We start from the raw sequence: 23,046 nt of genomic DNA on the forward strand, positions 1-23,046 counted from the left end.
CGGGTGAAAATTCAAACAGTTTACTTGTAAGTGCCATTACACGGTGTCGTGTGTTTTTCTTTCTTTCTATGTCCCCTGTTCTTTACAATCCTAAAGACGCTCGAGTGGGCTATGGGGCAGCGGGCCCGTGTGGGTCCACGCAGCCCGAATGGTTTTTAATGGAGCCAGCAGCCAAGCTGGCTGGGAGCATGCTGGAAACGTTAAGCTCTTTTCCCTTGAAACCGCTGATTTTCAAAACGAAAATATTATTCCTAAAAATAGTATTTAGCCTCTTCCGTGAACAGACGAAGCAGATGTAACGCAGGCGGTATCGTTGCCTTTGCGTGATGTGTCCTGGGGTGCATTTCCAGGCTCCATGTAGGTACCGACCCCTCGCCCCCATGGATGTTGTCTTGTCTCTCAGCAGCAGGTGATTCGCAAGGTCCCAGTCCAGCCCCACGGCCTCGGCACCGTGGCAGAGCATCCGTGGGGTGCAGGGTGAGCACACAGACCCGTTTGGGCTGGATGAGTGCATGGTGAGATGAGTCGTGACCTGGATGAAGAGACTGAGTGAACCCTCAGCCAGTTTGCTGATGGTAACAAGCTGGGAGGAAGGGCTGACACAGCAGAGGCTGCGCTGCCATCAGGGACCTGGCCAGGCTGGGCTGGTGAGAAGAACCAGCGAGAGCTACAAAGATGCTGAGGGCTCTGGAGCATCTTTGTGATGAGGAGACACTGAGAGAGCTGGGGCTGTTGAGCTGGAGAAGAGAAGCTGAGAGAGGTCTGATCAATGGATCAATAGCTCAGGGTGGGTGTCAGAGGATGGACCAGACTCTGTTCATGGTGCCCAACGCCAGGGTGAGGGGCAACGGGCACAGACTGAAGCACAGGAGGCTCCATCTGGACATGAGCAGAAACTTGTTTGCTGGGAGGTGCCAGAGCCTGGCCCAGGCTGCCCAGAGCGGGTGTGGAGTCTCCTGCTCTGAGACATTCAAACCCCCTGGGATCCTGTGTGATCTGCTCTGTGACCTGCGCTGGCAGGGCTGGGCTGGGGATCTGCAGAGCTCCTGCAGCCCAACAGCCTGGGCTTCTGTGAACCGCAGGGGTCTGGTGCGGGTCCTGGCGAGGCTGTGGGTTATGGGGCAGCTCCTCTCTGCAGCCTTTCCCAAGCCCACTAGATGGCAAACACGTAAAAGCTTTGCTGCTCGGCTCAGGGCTGAGCCAGGCCTTGTTTCCATGCCAAGGAGTGGGCTGGAAAGAGCGTGTTTTTTATTTGCCGGGCCCGTCTGCACCAGCAGCCACCGGCTGGAGGTCCAGCGCGATCATTTACATTTCCAGGTCCTTTGTATAACATCGGTACCGGGGAGTGTAGAAACTGCAGAGCTGTTTACGGCTGGATGAGCCACGTCCAGCTGGGCTGCCGGAGCTCCCGGCTCTGCGGGTCTGGCTTCTCCGGCTGAACCAGAGCGAGGCGAGGGCGCTCGTGGGGCTTGTTTGCTCCGCCGGGCTGTGCTGGGGTTCCCTGCGTGTCCCTGGCTCAGGGTTGAGCTCAGCCCAAGCGCCCTGAGCTGTCCCTGCACAGGGAAGCGCTGAGCCCCTCAGTGCCTGGCTCTGGGTTTTGGGGCAGCCAGAACCAAGCACAACGCTGCCCAGATGCCCCATCCTGCTTTGTCCATGTCCCCTCAGTGCTGCTCTGTGTCCCTCAACCTCTCAGCCTTGGGGAACCTCAGTTGGTTTCGCTTCTTTGTTAGCATGACGTCCCTATGAGTCTCCTTTTACTGATTTAATTCCAATTTGAATGTGGATAAATGAAGTAGTTTCGCCTATCCTGAAGTTCATATTAATGAATATACTCGCTTCTAAATGTTCTTGGCATCGTGAAGTTAAAAGCAATTTAAATATTCTGTGTAATAGTGGCTCTAAAATGTCATACTAGTGGGCATGCAAACATTGAATTTAAATTTGTGTAAAATGTTGTGAAAAGCTTTCCAGACAAAAGCCACCGTTTTCTGCTGAGATCAGGCATCATCCTTCCAGCAGCTGCATAGCGAGATTGTTAATGGTTGGACTTGATGATCTTAAAGGGCTTTTCCAACCAAAATTATTCTGTGGCTCTTTGGTGAAAGAAGCTGCGGAGGCGGATGTGACAAGCCTGTCCCAGGGAGGACACAACCACCGCTGCTGCCTCTGCCCAGGTTTGGCTGCTGGACCTTTTCACCTTCTGTTTTAAGGGAAGATGCTGCTCAGGTTTGTGCGCTGGGGCTTCTCTTTTGGGGGTTCAGTGAAACGATGGGAGTGTCTTTTGTGTCCTGAGAGCGAGGGAGCTCGAACCTGCTGGGCCGACGTGTCTCGTGGGTGTGGAAGAGCCGCCCCAGCAGCACAGAGAACCTGGGGACGTGGCCGCCCAAGGAGACTTTTCCCAGGTGCCCCAATAATACAGGAGCTTGATGGATGCAGGTGCTGAGGTGCCTCCGAAAACCCCTCCAAGGCTTTAATCTGTATCTTGAGAGGCTGAAATATCTTGGTAAATCTGGCCATGGTGTCTGTCCAGGGCTCAGCCGCCGTGCCTAGAAAGCAGCGTGGCTTTTGGAGACAGGACTGTGTTGCTCGAGGCAGCTTTTGGAAATGTGAGCTCTGACCCCGTGCCCTGACCAAGCCTGTCCTGCTCCTGAGCCCCGTCTGGAGATGTGATGGGGGCGATTCGCCCCGGGGCTGCCTGCTGCCACGCAGTGGGTGTCCATGTCCCTGCTCCCCCCAGGAGGAGCGGGGAAGGCTCTGGGCCGAGTGATGTGCCCACGGTGACAGCAGGACGTGCCTGCACTGCATGCAGCGCTGGTGTGCGCTGCTGAACTTGGCCGTGACTGCAGGAAAGCCTCAGCCCGTGCTGTGGGCATCCCCTTTATGCCCAGGTCCTTCCTGGACCTCTGCGGCAGGTCCCTGCCCTGCGCACGGCGCCTCTGCATCGCCATTCTGCCTCCACCTCCCTCCTTTTAAGTGTTTGCCCCTTACTCTGCTCCCTCCTGGTTTTGCTCTGGCTCCAGGACAGGTTAGTCTGTCAAACTCTTTTTAACAAACACGCTCAGACAATGAGTGATCTCGGATCTCTGCCTCCTCTCCCCTCCTGCGACCCACGGCAATTTGGGTTCGAAAACAATAGTCCTGGTCTGACAGACCTGATTTCATTCTCTGCGGAGATTGCAGGTTTGGTTGCTGAAGATAACTGAGTTTACGGGGTAGGCTCCCGCCCTGCTAATAATTCAGTTTGCTATCACGGTGTTTAAAAATTAGCACAGGACCCTGCAAAATGCATGTTGCTTGTTCAACCTGCTGCTCGAATCCCGCGGGATTTGCCTGCGAAGGGGTGCAGGGACCACGGGGCTGGACACGGGGTCTGCGGGGCACGGTGCGGGGCTCAGCTCAGGTTTTGGACACTCCTCCCAAAGTGCAGAGCCCCAGGGTGGCGGGTGGGAAGGGGGACAGAGTGTCTGTCCCGCGGAGCTCTGGGCAGTCTCCGTGATCACTTTGGGTCACTCAGCGGTGCCGTTGCTGTGAGGGGAGGGGGCATTCAGCACCTTTCCCATCTGCACGAGGACTTGCCCGTGTGCGTAGCCGATGCAGTGGTGCTTGGGCAGCTGTTGGTCCTTGAGGTGCAGGTGACCCTGGCTCCCGCCTTGCTGAGCCCAGCCAGAGTCCCAGCCCAACCCCAGAGCCAGGACTTGCTCCAGGCTCATTCTGCGCAGGCGTCGTGAGCAAAGTCAGCCCCTTCCTCAGCCGCCTTCAAGGAGGGAGATCTAATCGCGTGCAGATAGTGAAGCCCAAGAGCTGCAGCCGTGTTATTTCCCATCTGTGCCAGATGCGTTTTATTACCGTGTCGGGTGGAGTCAGCAAATGTTGGGCTGGAGGGAGCTCGGTGCACCCTGCGGGTCCCGCCTCGGCTGGAGCTGTGTCAAGGCTCTGTGTGGGACCCCAGGAGAGCCGGGGGCACCAGGGCTGCTCCCCGGGTGTCCAGGCCATCCTGCAGCTTCCCATGGGTGATGTGTGTGTCCAGCACTGGGACCTGGAGTCTTGGAGAATGAGGATGAAGAGCAGAACATGAAAGCAAACACACTGAAGGAGCTTCTGCTGGCTCTGGTGACCCATGGGGACATCTTGGGGCCAAGGTGCTGTTTTGGGAAGGTCTTTGTCACCGTGTTTTCACTCGTGGGAGCAGGTTGGAGAACCTGGGCTCTGGTACGCAGCTGGGTCTGTCAGTCTTTTGACAGTGTCCCATCCAAAAAGCCCCTAAACCTGCTGGCGTAGCGTGCCCGCGCTGGCTCCTGGCCCGCGTCCCTCCCGAGGGCTGGGAGAAGGCACGGATGGGGCAGAGCGAGTGCTTGCATCTGTCATGATGTCGCTGCAAGGGAAAACAGTCGTTTTGGTCACTCTGGGTGCTGTCAGAGCTTGGAGGACCAGAGATGCACATCATGGCTACCACTGGAGGCTCAGACCTGGCGAGTTGGGTTCGCAAAGGACCATCTGGGGAGGTCTCTGCTGTTCTGGAGAAGTGCTGGCAGCTCGGAAGCCAAGACTAAATGGAAGGCTGGGTATATCCAAGCTTTCCTGGGCCTGCATAGTGGTTGTGACAGGTCCCTGGTTTCAAGGGACATCAGTGGATGACAATACACTCGGTGTGTGTGTCTGCAGGCTGGGCGGTGCTGGGGGTCAGTCTGCTCGGCCGCAGCGCTGTTGGCACAGGGTGCTGGGTCAGGCCCAGCGGGGCTGGAGCTCTGGTCAGGCTCTGCTCATTCATGGCCTTTGGAGGTTTGGCCTGACTCTTTATTTCTCCCTGAAGATGCTGTGTGGGTAGGGTGGACATCTGGTCGGAGTTCTCCCTGGAGTTCTCCTGCCCCCACAACGTTCCCAAATTGAGCCAGCACTGGTGTGGCCTCTGTATGGCCTGTCTCAGGGGGTGCTTCACGCTTTATGGCTGCGCCTTTCCTCCTCCTGCCCACCCTGCTGAGCGTGAGGCCCTGGGGACGTGGCAGCAGCTGAGAAGGCTGGTGCGGGGCTGGAGCACAAGTGTGATGGAGCGGCTGAGGGACCTGGGGGTTCAGCTGGAGAACAGGAGCTGAGGGGAGACCTTCTGATCTCTGACCTGCCTGAAAGGAGCTTGGAGCCAGGGGGGTCGGGCTCTGCTCCCCAGGAACAAGCGCCAGGAGCAGAGGAAACGGCCTCAAGTTGCACCAGGGGAGGTTGAGGTTGGATGTGGGAACAATTTCTTCCCCAAAGGGCTGTGGGGCATTGGAACAGGCTGCCCAGGGCAGTGCTGGAGTCACCATCCTGGAGGGGTGCAGGAGCTGTCGCTGGTTGAGTGCTCACCCCACCACGGGCTCCCGCATGGGGCTGCCTGGCCGAGATCACAGCGCAGCTTAAGGGTTTAAACAGATCGGAGGCTTAATGGCTTGACCCCAAGACCTCTCCATCGCCTGCTCAGGGCAGTGCTGGGATTTGGCAGCGCATGTGGGAACGTGTCCGGGCCAGGCGTTGCTCCCTGGGGGGTCTTCGGCCATGCGTTGGACCAGGGACCGGACAGACGTCCACTCACAGCAGGGGACCGAGCCAGGGGTTTGTGTGTGCGCTGTGACTCTGGATGTCCGTCCCCCTGCCTGGACAGGCTGTGCGAGCCTGGTTTCCACAGGTGGCATGTGGTTACCCCTCTGCTGGGTTGTGGGGCTGGTTGGGCAGGTATGGGCAGGATGGGCAACCAAGTCCCTGCCTGTCCCAGTGCACCTGAAGGGACCCACGGTTTGGCCACACATGGGAGCTGTGGGCTTGGAGTGGAAGCTCAGTGGCGCAGCTGTCACCTCCTCTCCTCCAGAGGGTGCTCCCAGCGTGACCGCAGACATGTCCTGGGTGGGAGAAACACGTCCCCATCTCCATGAGCTGTGACCATTGAGCTGGCACATGGGGTCGCAGACTCTGTGAGGCCACTGGGGATCCCCTGTACCTGCTGAGACACGGTGCTCGGTGCTGCCGTGACCCGGCCGGCTGCTCCCCCACCCTGTTCCCGACACCCTGGAGGGTGCTGGGCGGCTGCCCCAGGGCTGTCTCAGTGTCAGGGCTTGCAGAATCACAGAATCATTGTGGTTGGAAAAGACCCTCAAGACCATCGAGTCCCACTGTTACGCAGCCCTGGCACTGCCCCATGTCCTGAGAACCTCATGTCCGTCTGTCCAGCCCTCCAGGGATGGTGACTCCAGCACTGCCCTGGGCAGCCTGTTCCAATGCCCCACAGCCCTTTGGAGAAGAAATTGTTCCCACATCCAACCTCAACCTCCCCTGGCGCAACTTGAGGCCGTTTCCTCTGCTCCTGGCGCTTGTTCCTGGGGAGCAGAGCCCGACCCCCCTGGCTCCAAGCTCCTTTCAGGCAGTTCAGAGATCAGAAGGTCTCCCCTCAGCTCCTGTTCTCCAGCTGAACCCCCAGGTCCCTCAGCCGCTCCATCACATTGTGCTCCAGCCCCTCACCAGCTCCGTTCCCTTCTCTCCACTCGCTCCAGCACCTCAAGGCCTTTCTTGGCATGAGGGGCCCAAAACTGCCCCAGGGTTTGAGGTGGGTCAGACCTGTCCTGCTCAGCGCTGTGGGGTTGCAGAGTGTGTCCTGTGCCAAAGGGCTCCCTGCAGCACTGGCCCAGCACAGGCTGCTGTGCCAAGGTGGGGATTTGCTGCCATCTCCCCTCCTGTCTCCAGCTGTCAGTGGGTTTTTCTCCTGGAGGGCAGCCTGGGTTCTGTCGTTGTCACAAAATATGTCCTGCATTCTCTCCTTGGAAAGTTGGGGCCCTATGTTAACTCTGCAAACCAGTTCCATCCAGCATCACGATGTGCCTCAGAAAAGCCTGGCAGCCCTGCTCGTGCTGCAGCATCGTGATGTTCACACAGGAGCTGGAGCCCTTGGCTGAGTCCCAAAACCCAGCCCGGGGCTGTTATCAAGCCCAGGAACATCCCTGGCCCCAGAAGTCCCCGTGGTGGCCCATCCCATCGGCCTGTGTGCCGGCGGTGCCCGAGCCGAGTGGAAGGGACCCGCGCTGGGGTGAGGGGGCCCAGCAGCGTTTCCCTCCCCTTCCCCACATTGTTATTTCAGCTGCCGGAGCCTCCGCGGGGCCGACAAACACCCCGCAGGTGCTGTTTGCAAGTACCTTCTCCCCTCCACCCCGAAGCCCCCGCTCCCCGGCTTGGGGCTCCCTCGCCGCCCGCCCCAGATCTCGCACCTCTGCCCCCCCGGGACAGGCACCGCATACACAAATCCTTGTTGCGTGCCTCCATCCTGACCCCACCGGGAACAGAGGCGGCTTTTCTGCCGGCAGCAGCGTGCGCAGCCCCGGCCACCAAGCTCCAGCCCTCCAGGGCTGCCTCTTAACCCGGAGAAGCGGCGGGTTATTTGTGTTGCTCTTGGCAGGGATGCCCTGGCCCTCCGAAACAGAGGTGAATGCGCGCGGAGGTGTGGGGCGTGGGCCAGCGCCCTGTTTGTGTTGGACCTGCCACGTGGGGAATTAGTTCAACTCAGCTGCTAATTGCTTCTGGAGCGTGGGGCTCTGTCAAACGGACACGGACGTGAGCTGGGGACAGCGAGTGCGGCCGCTGAGGACCGCTGGCTCTGCTGTTCCGCTTGGGGATCCCCAGACTCGATATCTCGCCTCTCCTGGCTGCGTCAGCCCCAATTCGGCTGTGGAGAGTGGGGGGTTTTCAGCCATCACCCAGTTGCTTGGGAGCCCTGGGACTGAGGTGTGGTGCTTGGCTTTTGGTGGAGAGAGAGCAACCCCCTTATCCACCCCACATCATCTCTCTGGGGTTGGAGACAGGGAATTGGGTGGCACAGGATAAAAAAGATATTGAGCTACTGGAGAGTGTCCAGAAGAGGCTGTGAGGTGGGTGAAGGTTTGGAGGGGAAGCCGTTTGAGCAGCGGCTGGAGTTCCTGGGTTTGCTCAGCTGGAGCAGAGCAGCCTGAGGGCAGAGCTCATGGGCTGCAGGTTCAGCAGGAGCAGGAGGGGCAGGGTGAGCTCTGCTCTGTGACAGTGACAGAGCCCAGGGAACGGCAGCAGATGTGCCAGGGAGGGTCAGTGGGACATGATGAAAAGGTTCTTCACCCAGAGGTGCTGGACACTGAACAGGCTCCCCAGGGAGGTGTCACGGCCCCAACCTGGCGGTGTTCAAGAAGAGACTGGACAACGTCCTCAGACACACGGGGTGACCTGTGGGGTGTCCTGTGCAGGGACAGGAGCTGGAACCCATGATCCTATGGGTCCCTTCAAACTCGAGACATTCTGTGATTCTATGGATTGGTGGGGAATTGGCTTTTCCTGCCCCAAATCCTTGATCTGAGCCCCCCTGACTCTCCCTGCCTTGTCTCAGCTCAGGTTTGCCCTCACACTTGATTGTAAACCCCCCAGTGCTCCAGCTGGTGGGACCGATGGTGGGAAGGGAGCATTTTGCCCCACAGAAGGGCTTCTCTCACTCAGGCATGCGCTGACCCCTCCATCCCCGTCCCTTGGCGATACCTGGTCCTGCCGTAGCTATGGGGCTGGGATGGGGGCACCAAGGGCTCCGTTTCCCCCGCTGCGATGTGAGTCCAGCCGGGCACAGGCAGGAGGAGATGCCTGGAAAACACCATCCTGAGTGTTCTACAGGGCGTCTCTGGGACCCCCGGCCATGCGGGCACCCGAGCCCTGGGTGCGTGTTGCAGGGTTGCTGGGGGTTTCCCTTTGCAGGCTGGACACCACGCCATCCAGCATCACTCCCTGTCAAAGAGGTCACATTCAGCACAGCATCAGCTGTCCATTGGTGGTGGGATGGAGAGTCCTTTCTCAGAGGTGGGTGGGATCCAGGGTGCGAGGAGGACCTGCCAGATGCTCTCCTGGCCTTGGGAAGAGGCCACGAACCGTACCGCTGCCTTTCATGCAGCCATGACCATGCTCTTGACCCATGGCAACCCCGGGGTGATGTGCAGGGACAGGGCTCGAGGCCAGATCCAGGAGAGAAACCCAAGGTCCCTGGGGTGGACACGGTCCCCTGGTCCTCATCCCTCTGAGATTCAGCATTGCCTGTTGCTTTGAGCCTCTGTGGGCTAAACAAAGCTGCCTGTCCAGCACCCGCATCCCCGCTGGGTGCTGAGCATGGCCCAGCTTGCTGCACTTCTGGCTCCATCCTGCCCGGCCCCCTTCTCCCCCATTCCCTGCTTTCCTTTAGTAATTGTCCTTTAAAAACCCGAACGCCCGTTGTCCAAATGGGGATTAAGCACCATCTGTGCAAACTTTGAGGCCATTTTTGGTGACGAGTAGGAAAGGGATGACTCAGAGATGTTGCGACACAGATGGGCTGGGGCCGAGCGGGTGGGTGTCCATGGAGCAGCCCTGTTAACCCAGGCACCTCCCGCAGCTCATAGTGAGGGAGCCAGCAGCAGTTTTTGGAGGGCCGAGGGTCCCCCCTGAGCTGTGAGGTGTTTGCAACCAGCTTCACTCCATCTGGTCCCACTGACGGCTCTCGAGTTCTGTTTTTGGGTGGTGCTGGTGGGAAGGGGACGCAACATGGGCGCATGGTGGTGTGCTGGGGCCAGGAGGACAGTCTGAGTTCATGTGGGACCTCCCAAGACAGTCGTGTTTTGGCTCTTTTCCCCCAAAATGATGTCTGAAGGATGGTAAAGATGGCCCAGGAGGAAGCTGACAGAAAGAGAAGACTCTGGGAAGACCTTATTGCAGCCTTTCCGTACTTAAAAGACACCGAGAAGAAAGATGGGGACAGACTTTTGAGCAGGGCCTGTTGTGACAGGACAAGGGGTGATGGTTTTAAACTAAAGGAGGGACATTCAGGCTGGATATGAGGAAGAAACTGTGATCCCTGAGGCCCAGGTTGGCCCAGGTTGAGCCAGAGAGGTGGTGGCTGAACCATCCCTGGAGACATCCCAGGCCAGGCTGGACGGGGCTCTGAGCACCCTGAGCTGGTGAAGATGTCCCTGTCATGGCAGGGGGGGACTGGGGGAGCTGGGAAGGGCCCTTCAACCCAGACTAGTCTGTGACTCTGTGAAAGCACTGCATCCACCCGTAAATACCAGAACCCAGGAATGAAGCTGTGCTCCAAGTAGCTTCTCTCCACACCACCTCACCCACCCCATGCTCGACATGTGCCCATAGCCCATCTGGACTGGGTTGACACCCAGAAGAGGACACGCTGGTGGTCCGTGGGGTCAGAGGCCCAGGCTGTGCTGGCCCAGCGCTGAGGAGCACTTGGCCGAGGAAGGATGCTCAGCAGGACGCAGCGTGGGTCCAGCTGCCGGGGATGTTCGGCGCCGGTCTCCTGCCAGCAGCTGAGCCGCGGTCGGTGCTGAGCTCTGCAGGGCCCTGTGCAAGGTGCTGCCCCAGAAAACTCCAACCAAAACCCCTTTTGTCCGGTGTCCTGAAGGAAGGAGTTTGGGAAGAGGCAACGGATTTTCAGGTGGCTAAAGTAGGGAAGACTTAGAAGATCAGGTGTTTTAAGGATGGTGATTTAGCTGATCCCATGATTACTAGAGGTGGATCTGGGGGGCGAACAGGGATCCCTGGGTGATGGATGGTGAGGATGATGAGTGAGGTGCTCCTGATTTTTGTTTTGCAGGAGAAAAAGGGATTTCTAGCTTGCAACTTTTCCCTTTGCCCCGTGTTTTTGTTGCTCCCCAGCTCTACCATGGCTTGTTTCTGCCTCTCCAGGTCACTGCTGATGTGCAAGGGGTGATGCTGGAGCAATTTCCAGCTCAAATTCAACAGTGAGGACGAGGCACCGGGAAAATGCTCCTCATTTGTGAGCGTTTTGCTCAGCTCCTGCTCACGGTGCTGTCCGTGCCCATTGCATCAGGATGGGAAACGGGTGTGAGATGTGTCAGCTCCCGGCTGTGCCGGGGACACATCTGCGTCTAAATCTGGTGTCCTGCACACAGCCCAGGGTCTTCAAACCCTCAGAGGTGGTGGTTGGGGCAGGAAATAAGTAACCGTCAACAAGGAGCTGTGATTAAGACAGCTTTACACCACAAGTCCGGCCTGGACAGATACAATAACCCCAGAAGTTGGTGAAATTATTAGGCAGAGCTTAAGTAAAATGATCTGAAGACAGTACTAAGGCAGGTGAGCTTTTTCTTGGCTTAACACACAAAACAGAGAAGAAAAGAAGAGGAAAGAATTTCCCCCTCGAAAGTCTCGGCTGGTTCAATTTCCAGTGACGGTCAAAGAGTTAAAGTGATATGTTGGGAGCTATGAGTGTTTATCTAAAAGAAAAGTGGCAGGTGAAAGGGATAAAATAACACAGTTTGTAAAGCAATGCAATATGTTTGAATTATCCAAGGATCAGAGCTGGAATTTGGAAGGTAATATTGGATAGAAGGAAATGGGAGATGGAGACAGAAATAGGATGGGGAAAAAACAGCTTGAGGTGGTTTCCCCATTGGTTGCTACAAAGGAAAAAAAAGGGGTTGGCATTATTAAGACTGTTGTGAATTTGTTTATCAGAGGGGATTTTTATTGTACTTTCAGAATTAAGCTCAGGGCCTCTGCTGTATCAGAGCACAGAACAGACCCTCCCGAGCTGGTTTGGCTGGAAAAACATGCAGAGTCTGTTACCTTGGCTGAGAACATCCCTGGAAACGGCCGCTGTGCTTGGAGACCTGCGAAACGCCCCCTGCCACCCGCCATCGAGTGCTGGGATCCTTCCTTAGGTGGCCTTTGAAGGTCCTTTCCAGCCCAAACTGTTCCGTGGTTCTGTGATTCCTTCCTACTCCAGTGTGCTGGGCTGCGGGTCCTCAGCCCCATGGCAGAATTAGTTCCCCACAAACTTCTGATGGGCTGAGCGACAAGACAACTGCTCTCCACCTTCCCAGCCAAGCATCTGCTTCTGCTCTTGCCTCCATAGCGCTGGAGGACCTTCTTCATGGGGGAGCACACAGGCAGATGGGTCCTGATACCATGGGCTGCCCAGGGCAGTGGTGGAGTCACCATCCCTGGGGGGTTGGACAGATGGAGTTGAGGTTGTCAGGGACATGGGGTAGTGCCAGGGGTGGGGGAATGGTTGGACTCGATGATCTTGAGAGTATTTTCCAACCAAAATGATTCTGTAATTCTATAAGATGCAGGGGATGCAGCTGGGAGATGGCTCTGCTGGGAGAGCTTGGGCAGCTCCAACAAGCTGCTGTTGGCCTGTGGCAGAGCCACGCACAACAATTTCAAGTGGATTTGTCCCGCTGCCCTCACCCTTAACTGGCTTTTACAACCTCGGCTTCATCTCCAGGCATCATCCTCACTAGTCCACAGCTCAGCTTCTCCTGGGCTGTTTGCCTGCGTCTGGGAAGTTTCCAGGTTGTGCTGGCTGTGAAACTCGGAGAGGGCTTGGGGGAGTCGTAGCACCTCTGCTGCCTCTGCCCTGAGCCTCCTGCCTGGACAGGCTCCCCAGCTCCAAAATCTCCATCTGCCTCCTCAGCCACATCTTCTTCCTGGTCCCTGCTCCTCTAGGTGGCACGTTGTCACCTCCAGTGTCTTCATCTGTCAAAGCCTTTCTGTTGGCAGCTCTCTCGTGGCTGTGGTATTGGAAGATCCCTCCCATTGCATGGCTGCCCTGTCTTCTCTGGGCTTCTGTGCCTTTGACGCTCACCAAGCAGACCGGGATGTCCAAGCCTCTGTGTGGTCTGCAGGTACAACAATCTACAGTTGTGTTTGCAGCCTAGAAAGTCAATCATACCCTGGGCTGCATCCCCAGCCCCGTGGGCAGCAGGTTTGGGGGATCCTGCCCCTCTGCCCCGCTCTGGTGAGACCCCCTGCAGTGCTGGTCCAGCTCTGGGTCCTCAGCACAGGACACACATGGAGCTGCTGCAGAGGGGCCGGAGGAGCCACAGGAATGACCCGAGGCTGGAACAGCTCTGCTGGGGACAGGTGAGAGAGTTGGGGGGTTCGGATGGAGAAGAGAAGCTCTGAGGAGACCTTAGTGTGGCCTTTTCATACTTAAAAGACACCAAGAAGGAAGATGGGGACAGACTCTTGAGCAGGGCCTGTTGTGATAGGACAAGAGGTGATGGTTTTAAACTAAAGGAGGGAGATTCAGGCTGGACATGAGGAAGAAATTGTTGCCCCTGAGGGTGGTGAGAGCCTGGCCCAGGTTGGCCAGAGAGGTGGTGGATGAACCATCCCTGGAGACATCCCAGGCCAGGCTGGACGGGGCTCTGAGCACCCTGAGCTGGTGAAGATGTCCCTGTCATGGCAGGGGGGCACTGGGGAGCTGGGAAGGTCCCTTCAACCCAATCTATCCTGTGATTCTATGCTTCTATGATCTACACCAGTCTTCTCTAACCAAGGGAAAATGAAAGGAAGAAGCTCAAGAATGGAGTGTAACTGGTGCGTTGACATGCTGAATCTGCAGGCAGCCCAGAGCAAGGACTCCGATGTCCACCATCACCCCAGTGAGCTTCTTTATCAGCCTGGCTTCTCCGAGCCGCAGCACGTGGAAAATTGAGATGGCAAAGTGACTTTATTGAGAAAAAAAGACACAAAGGACTGATTTATTTTGCATCCAGTTCAGCTCTGAGGCCCTCCCAGATGTTCTGAGTTTTTGGTGGAAATGAAACGGCTGCAGATTTTCCAGCTGGCCGCAGAAAGCAGAGCACTTACACCAGGCCAAGTCCCAAATGAGTGAGCTGCAGGGCTTCCACTGCTGCTGTTTCACTTGGGCTGTTCTGCCTTTCCCCATGTTCACCTCCACGTTCGTTCTTCCTAAGAGCATCCTGGGGGTCCGGTCTGTCCCGCTGTGGTCACAGTCCCCTTTGGAGTGTGATCTCCTCGCTGTGCTGGGAGTTGTGTGTTGTCTTCTTTCTTTTGCCCCGTTGGTTACTTGTTCATCCGGCTTCCCATCCATATCTGGTGTCTTCTCTTGGCTTCGGCGAAACAGCAAAGATGTGGTACCATCACACCAGCTTCTGCAGCCCTGGGGCTGAAAGATGTCCTCTTCCATGCTCTTTCTCCACTTGTTTTATTACCGCAGATCTAGTGATGTCTACTGATGGACCTGTAACAAGCCTTTTGCTCCAAAACAAGGCAAACCAGGTGGAAGGAAGCATGGCTCATTGCTAATGAAGCAAAAGATGAAGTGCTTGAGTTCACCTGCCTCTGAATTTCTGGAGAGAGGACTTCACTCTACAGTAGAAAGCTGAACCATCAAGCCTTCTGAGATGCATCTCCTGTAGCCCTCCATGCTGGAGAGTGTTGTTACTGTGCAAAATAAGTTAAATGTCCTGCTGCAGGTAGAGACTCCAGAACATCTCATGGTGTCCTTGGAAGTGGCAGCAAGCTGGTGTCACCTGTGGCTGGCCTCAGATGGCTTGTCTGTGCAGGGTCTGTTACCCCTGCTAATTCTGCGAGGCAACACGAATATTTGTGTTCCTTTTTATTTTCACTCCTCCATCTGAGCCGCATATGAACCACAGTGCCTTGACCTCCGGCACTGCTCTGAGCATGTTCTGTATTTCCGTGGTCTTTCTTGGACCTCTTGTTCTATAGCCAAGTTTTAAGTTCGAAGGCATCTATAATCCTGCCACATTTAATCTTCTGCACAACTTCCTTCCTGGACAGTAGCTTGACAAGCAACTTTTCTGCAGTCCAACAGGGTGCCTGAACTGTTGTCTTCAGAAACAGCCTGAAAACTCCCTTTGAAAATTCCAATTCTTGGTTCAAGAGGCATTTGCTGATAAACTTCCATATATCAACTTTCTCTCTTGCAGAAAAGCTGAGGTTTCGAGGCTGTAAATTGCATGCTGAGTTTCTTGGGTTCCTTTGGTGGAAGCTGTAGATATAGGAGGGAAGATCACAGAATCACAGAATGGACTGGGTTGGAAAAGACCTCAGAGATCATCCAGTCCAACCCTTGGTCCAACTCCAGCCCATTGACTAGATCATGGCACTAAGTGCCATGGCCAATCTCAGTTTAAACACCTCCAGGGCCGGTGAGTCCAGCACCTCCCTGGGCAGCCATTCCAATGCCTGACCACTCTCTCTGCACAGAATTGCTTTCTCATCTCCAGCCTCAATTTCCCCTGGCAGAGTTGAAGCCCATGGCCCCTTGTCCTATTGCTGATGCCTGGGAGAAGAGCCCAATCCCCACCTGGCTGGAACTGCCCTTCAGGTAGTTCTAGAGAGTGCTGAGCTCAGCTCTGAGCCTCCTCTTCTCCAGACTGAACAAGCCCAGCTCCCTCAGCCTCTCCCCATAGGGCTTGTGTTCCAGTCCCTTCCCCAGTCTTGTTGCTCTTCTCTGGACCCTCCAGCACTTCAATCTCTTTCCTGAGCTGAGGGGCCCAGAACTGACCACAACACTTCAGGTGTGGCCTCCCCAGTGCAGAGCACAGGGGAAGGGTCACTGCCCTTGTCCTGCTGACCACGCTGGTTTGGATACAGGACAGGACACCATTGGCCTTCTTGGCCACCTGGGCACACTGTTGGCTCCTGTTGAGCTTCCTGTCCATTAGTCCCCCCAGGTCCCTTTCTGCCTGGCTGCTCTGCAGCCACTCTGTGCCCAGCCTGGAGCTGCAGGGGCTGCTGTGGCCAAAGGGCAGGACCCGGCACTTGGCCTTGTTGAACTTCATCCCATTGGGATCAGCCCATTGTTCCAGTCTCTCCAGACCCCTCTGCAGAGCCTCCTGCCTTCCAGCAGCTCCACACTCCCTCCCAACTTGGTGTCAGCAGCTAATTCGCTGATGATGGTCTCAATCCCCTCATCTAAATCATCAATATAGATGTTAAACAGGACTGGACCCAACACTGACCCCTGGGGACACCACTAGTGACTGGCCGCCAGCTGGATGCAGCCCCATTCACCAGCACTCTCTGGGCTCGGCCCTCCAGCCAGTTCTTAACCCAGCAGAGAGATGCAGGAATACTTTTGGTGTCCTACGTCCTTTCCTGGACATGGCAATTTTTCTGATGGTTGGTTGACATGTGGTGGGAGCAAATTGTGCATCTCTTGTTTCTGGACCAGCAAAGCAATGCTTGTACATGCGTGTAATTGAAATCATCTTGCAGGCCAAAGAATGAGAACTGGAGAAGCTGATGGATTCTCAGGTTATGGTGTGGGGAAGAAGTCACTGTTCTGCTGAGCTCCTGCCTGATGGAAAAGGACCTGGGGGTGTTGGTGACAGTGGCTGAACATGGGCCAGTGTGTGCCCAAGTGGCCAAGAGGCCACCAGCATCCTGGCTGGTACCAGCACTGGTGTGGCCAGCAGGCCCAGGGCAGCGACCGTCCCTGTGCTGGGACCTGAGGAGGAAAGACCTCGAACCCTGGGGTCACTTTGGGGCCCTCACGCCAAGAAAGGCCTTGAGGTGCTGGAGCGAGTGGAGAGCAGGGAACGGAGCTGGTGAGGGGCTGGAGCACAAGTGTGATGGAGCGGCTGAGGGACCTGGGGGTTCAGCTGGAGAACAGGAGCTGAGGGGAGACCTTCTGATCTCTGACCTGCCTGAAAGGAGCTTGGAGCCAGGGGGGTCGGGCTCTGCTCCCCAGGAACAAGCGCCAGGAGCAGAGGAAACGGCCTCAAGTTGCGCCAGGGGAGGTTGAGGTTGGATGTGGGAACAATTTCTTCCCCAAAGGGCTGTGGGGCATTGGAACAGGCTGCCCAGGGCAGTGCTGGAGTCACCATCCCTGGAGGGCTGGACAGACGGACATGAGGTTCTCAGGACATGGGACAGGGACAGGGCTGGGGAATGGTTGGACTCAACCTTGAGGGTCTTTTCCAACCACAATGATCCTGTGATTCTATGGTTTGGGTTCCTGGTCTGTACACCACTAGTGACTTGTGAAGGGAAGTTCTCTGACTGGTGGTCGCCGGCTTTGCACCCAGCCTTCATTTGGAAAGGGCTGGAGGTGGTGGTGAGACCTTCTCATGGACTGACGCTATTGCATTTACCAAGCCCTTCCTGTTATGCCGTGCTATAACAGCTCTCAGCTGTGTGCACGTGGAGGGGCTCGCACGGGTATTTCTGTGATGTCTTGCCTCTCCTTTGCATGGCTACGATTACAGGAGCAAAACTGCAACGATGAAACAACCGTCCTAGACCAGAGCTGAAGGGACAAGTGGCCTCAACAGCCGCTGAGGGTTTTTTTTCACTGCTGAGCAACTGATTGTAATTAAGGCTTGCAATTTGTGCTTTCACCCATGGCTGATGGAAGGAGAGGACCCCTGATGTATGATCGAGCTGCTTTGGACTAAGCATCTGGTGTTGAGGTACTACCCAGGTGGGCTGGGGATCTGCAGTGGGATGGAGGGTCACCCAGCCTTGAACAGTGTATACAATGAATATACTCACTTCTACATGTTCTCTGCATCATAAAGTTAAAAGCGATTTAAATATTCTGCGTAATAGGGTCTCTGAAATTTCATCCTCGTGGACATGCAAAGATGGAACTTAAATTTGTGTGGGGTGTTAGTAAAAACTCTCCAGACAAAAGCCACCATGTTCTGTTGAGCTCAGGCATCATCCTTCCAGCAGCTGGATAGCAAGATTGTTAATGGTTGGACTTGATCTTCAAGGTCTTTTCCAACCAAAATGATCCTATGATTCTATGATTCTGTGATTCTGTGATTCTAAGATTCTGTGATTCTATGTGCTTGAGGAAATATAAATGGTCAGATTTGGGATTTGCTGGGTCAGGAGGTGCTGAGGGGAGCTTGTGGCTCCTGAGGTCCAAGCAGAGGCACAAGGATGGGGTTTGTGTGGCCTCATCTCTGAGCCGCCGAGCAGGGGCTCTGGCCGCAGGAACATCCCATCCATACCTGCAAGAGACGAGGATGGTGTGGGTGCCGCTTGAGCTCCAGATGTTGACGTGGTCCAACCTAAACTCCGAGATGCTGGGCCTGGTCCTCAGCCCGGCTCCTGTCCCATCCTCCCCCTCCCCCTGCGTGGGGCGTTGCAGTCCCGTCTAAGGCAGGTTGCACAATTTATTTTCCTGTGCTTAGCGCAGGATTTTGGCAGCCAGGGTCGGGAGGCCTCTCTGAGGAGCGCTGGCTGGGAGCCCTCTCGCTGTCACGGGATCGCGCTGCTGTCGAAGATCCGCTCCGCCGGGCGTCCTTCAGCGTGGCCTTGGCCGCGGGGTGCGTGAGACGGCGCCCAGGCGGCCAGAACACCTCCGGCATCTCCAGCACAGGTGGGAGCAGTGGTCACCCCAGCACAGGTGTTCTCCTGCCAGACTGAGGTGGGACCTGTCATTTCCAGCGCCCGTGACGTGGCAGCCATGAGGACTCATGCTCTTCTGCCGTTGCCCATGCAGAGGTGCTGGCCCATCCTTGGAGCATCTTTTCTCAGTGGTCTGTGGGAAACTACGGCGAGTCTGTGGATTCCCTGACAGAGGGTATGGGAACAGAGATCAACCTTGAAGGTATTTAGGTTTACCCGTGAGAAAGATGGGAGTATAGGAAGATCCTGAGATATTAAGGTGTACCCGTGAGAGAGAAGGGAGTAGAAGAGTAAGATTGCTGATAGCAAAATTAGCCAATGAGATGTTACTGCTGTAACTTGTACCAATAGTGAAGAGACACATGAATTGGTAAAACTGTATAAAAATGCACTTGTGGCAATAAACGGCATCTACTACTTTAATCCTGGAAGAACTTGGTCTATGTCGTTTGTCCGTCTCAACCGCAACAGTGGTCCCAGGCTCTTGTTTTCTGCTGTCTCCATCATCCAGATTCTCTGCAGCCAGCTGGTAAATTCATGTGGGTAAAGGGAGAGCAGGAGATACAGGAAAGTTACTGTGGTCACCGCTGCAGGAATGTGCAGTGGGATTTGCTATTATGGTCACTGACGGTGTAAGGGAAGGAAAGGATGTGAGTGTGAATTTGTGCTCTGCGTGAGCACCATTAATGTCGTCCCCGTGATTTAATGGCTTTGCGAGGAGCGCGGCGGGTGAGGCTGAGCATGCCCAGGGAGGGGGGATGAGATCGTTGGGAGTGATGGAAGTGCTGGTGGCCAATAAAGGGCACGAGGGTGATGTAGCCAAAACAGCTGGAGAGAAACATCAGCTCTGTTGTGCTCAGACTGGAGGGTGGAGAGGTGGCAAACACCAAGCCCAGAGCGTGGAGCAGCTGAGGTTGAAGGCACCGTGACACATGAGGTGGGTTTTCCAGGAGAAAAGGTGAAGGAAAAAGAAGGAGCAGAAGATGGTAGTGAAGTTGGGAGTTTGGGGAATGGGAAAATATCATGGAGTTACTGACCTGCTGGAGCAGGGTGGGGAGGACTTGGAGGGGATGTCCTGTTTTTGCCATGATGATCTCGAGTTGGCAGTGGGACATCCAGGAAGGTTTATGAGTGGGAGAGGCCGGGTGGAGGTGTTGGCCTGTGAGTCCTTGGGAGGGAGATGATCTCACTGGGGAGAGGGCGTCGAGGGGATGGAGGATGAGGCCCGAGTGGGGCTGGTGAGCGTGCGGAGGGATGTGGTGGTGGGGAGAGGCTCAGCGGGATGTTCCGTGCTGCAATGGGTGCAGGGGACAGGCTGAGCGGGTAGAGGAGGAGGACATGAATGTCTTGCTCCAGCCATGGTCGCAGAGAAGCTGGCATCTCCCCGCACCTTGTTTAAGGATGGGGGTGAGGCACGTCTTGGTTTCATCACCATGCTGGGCGGTGGGGTGGGGGTTGGAGACATTGCTTACCTGGGGCTGGAGCTGGAGCCCAGAGGGGAAGGGATGGAGCTGGGAGGTTGTGGGGTCGGCTCCACCATGGGAAGAGAGGAGCCATTTGAAGGAAGGGGTTTGGGGAGGCTTGGGGCTCATTTTCTCCCATCCTACCATCCTATTTCTGCAACAATAGTTAAAAAAATAGCCCTCAACCCCTGCCACCCGTGGAGACCAAAGTGAGAGGAGCCATTGGTTTTACCACCAACCCTGTGGAAACATGAGCTTGGAGAGCACGAAACCAGAGAGCTACAACTAAAGAAAGGAGACACGGCAGAGCATTACTGCAGCCTGTGCTGAAGCAAGCGGCTCCAGACCATGGGGAATGGCATGAAAAGAGAGCCCCTGGCTTGTGGAAGGACAAGGAACAAGTGACATTCCCTGGCTGGGAGCAGCTTGGAGCGTGCTGGGCACCTGGCACCTCATCCTGTCCACACCCAGCACCTGCGGCACAGGAATGGAGGCAAAGAGGCAGCAGGTCCCTGACTATGCGTCCATGGGCAGGTCTTGCCCCCTACCACCCAAAGGCACCTCCAGACCCCTGGGGAGACGTTTCCAGCAGCAAGTGGCAGCTGTGGCCCCCGGCTGCTTCAGGGGAGGAGAGCGCTGGCTTCAGCAGATGAGCATCAGTGCCCTCGCAACAGGAGGAAGTCACAGACTTACTGAAATCTCAGATAAGTGGCCTCTTGAGCCCATGGTGTGTCAAGTGGATCAGGCAGAAGATGAGCAAGCAAGCTCTCCTTCCATCGATGGCACAGCAGATACGCAGCCTGTGGCCCAAACATCTCCCGAGGATACACAGGAGCTGGGACAAGGACAGCCTTAGTGTCCCCTTTACACTGTCTAAGGGCACTCTGGGCATCTCTCCCCCCCAGGTAAGGACTAACCACCATTAGGTGTTTGCAGCACGTGCTGGTTTACACAGCCCAGCGGAGCCTGATTGCCAGGAGAAGAAAAGCCTGTGGCTCATTCAGCACAAGCTCATTATTTAATAGACAAAGTAAATACGAAAAAAACAAAGGCATTTTCCCTCCGTCCCCTTTGGTGCTGAAATTTGCAGTTGTGAGAAGAGCCAGAGCGCTGCGGAGCCGGGCTATCTCCGGGTGACATTTACAGGGCTCAGCTTTCATCACAGCTTGGAAAAATCCCTTGCGCAGAGATTATCTCCACACTGATCTGGATTGTCTTGTTCAGCTTTGGCCCTCATCCTAGATGGACAACGAGCAGAAAACTTGGCCAGTGGCCTGAGGTCTGTGGCCTCCCCTGCATGAGCTGGGAAGAGGAGGAACAGCCTCCAAGGTACTTGAGAACTTGCAGCTAAAGAGATGGAGCTGGGGGGCAGGGGGGAAGCTTAGATCCTCCTCTGAGGATTTAATCCTGCACCCTTGGCCAACTGAGCCGTTGGGAGAGGCAATCCCTGCTCTGGTGAGGAGATCTCTGCTTGGTGTTGAAGTGGATCAACCCATGGTGGCTCCACCTCGGGGTGTCCCCATGTGTCAGTCCCCCAACCTGGCACCCTTTGCTGAAGGTTTTTTGGGGCTGGGCAGGCAGGAGGGAGGCATTGGGGAGGTACTGGGGGGATGTTCGGTACAAACCTCCCTCGCCCTGTGCTGCTTCGAGTCAGTTGTCAGCAGCCTCCCAGCCAGATGGTGTCTGGAGACCTTCCAGCGACCACAGCCTCTCCCCCGGCCCATCACTGCCACAGCCCAGACGGGATTTAATGTATGTCTGCGCGTTCCCCCAACCTTTCCCCGCTCGAGACGAAGAGAGGAAGGAAAACAAGACTGCAGGTTTGCAAAGACCCCCAGCCTGGAGGGTGATGGTCTCAGCTCTGGGCTTTCCTGGACCACGCAGGGAGTGCCCAGGTCGCCCGGGAGGGCTCAGCAATGCCACCCCACGCCAGCTCCTCCCTACACCGCGGGCAGATGTTCCTGTTGGCTCGAGGTGCCATTTTGAGGGCTTTTTTCCGCTCCACTTTTGACTTTCGACTCGCAGACAAGTGGGTGAGGGAGAGAGGAACCGGTTCCCGTTCCACCTCCCCTCGCAGTGCCCCTCTGCTTATTAGTTCTCCAAATATTCCGTCCTGCAGCCCGGTGGTGAGGACGCTGCGCTAATCGGCTCGCGGGCGGAGGAGAGCGGGCAGGACAGCGCTATGTCCCGCGACATCGCTCCAGGACAGCGCTGGGAGCGGGACGGGGCAGCTGGTGGGGGGCACACACGGCAGCACCCCCTCCCCAGCCCAGCAGAGCACCAGCGTCACCATTGCCCCCAGCAGCATCTTTCTCTTACCTCCAGCAATCGCTCCACTTGATAATTTGGTTGTTCTCAGGAGCTGATGGAATGGGGACTGTCCCCATAGCTCACACCAGGTGTGGAGAGCAGGCATGTGGAGGGAGAAGAGACTTGTTTGTGGGACGCTGGTGAGAGAGATGGGGGCAATTACGGGACAGAGGGAAAGAAATCCCCTGGGATTTCCTCCCCTACCATTAAGAGTTGTTGGGCTGCGGGTACCATGGCCTCCCTGGATCCTTTTCAGTCTCCAGGTGAAGAAGATGCTGGAGAAGCGAGGGGGCAAGGGGAAGGAGAACATGAAGGGAACGTTGTGTCCTCTGACAGCCCCAGGCAGCTGCTGAGGAACTTCTGGAGATAAGAATGGCCACTGGAGCTGCTCCAAAATCCATCTACTGCCAGGGAGGCCACTGAGCATCGCACAGGGGGATGCAAGAGTGTCCCATGTTCCTCTCATATACTGCTCAGCATTGCTGGGCTGTCCCTGCATTGAGCTGAACTCCTGGGGACATTGCCACCCTGTCACCATCTGCCTGTCCTCTGCGTGGCTCCCGGCTGCACACCGCGGCTGCTCCGTCCCACCCGAGGCTCATCCCAGCAGTGCTCTGGGATGCTCAGCGCATGCCTTAAACAAATCAACCGCGACTGAAGATACCGAGTGCCTAACGCTAGTCTCTGCTTAAACACCTCTTGTTTGCAAGATACCGAGTGCCTAACACTAGTCTCAGCTTAAACACCTCCCGTTTGCAACGCTCCGGACTCAGCAGGAGCTCATCCGACGAGAGCAGGTGTCACGCAGGTCCCCAGCCAGTCACCGAGAGCAGATACAGGACAGCGAGGGGCTCTGGCTTCAGCAATAAAAAAAAAAGCAAGCAAACAAAGCAAAACAACAAAAAAGCCAACAATGATGAATTTTTTTAAACTTTAAATATTTGGTTTTTTTTCTTTAAAATCTGTTTTCCTCTGGGGCTCTGTCTCTGTAAAGGGCTGTGCTCTCCCTGCAGCATCTGGGTTCCTTCCCCAGTCCTGGCCGTGGGGCAGGGGAGAAGCAGGGTCACTGAGAGGGGTGGACGGGCGCTCCCCTCCCTGC

Source organism: Nesoenas mayeri, assembly GCF_963082525.1.
Source record: "Nesoenas mayeri genome assembly, chromosome: 24".
Lineage (NCBI taxonomy): Eukaryota > Metazoa > Chordata > Aves > Columbiformes > Columbidae > Nesoenas > Nesoenas mayeri.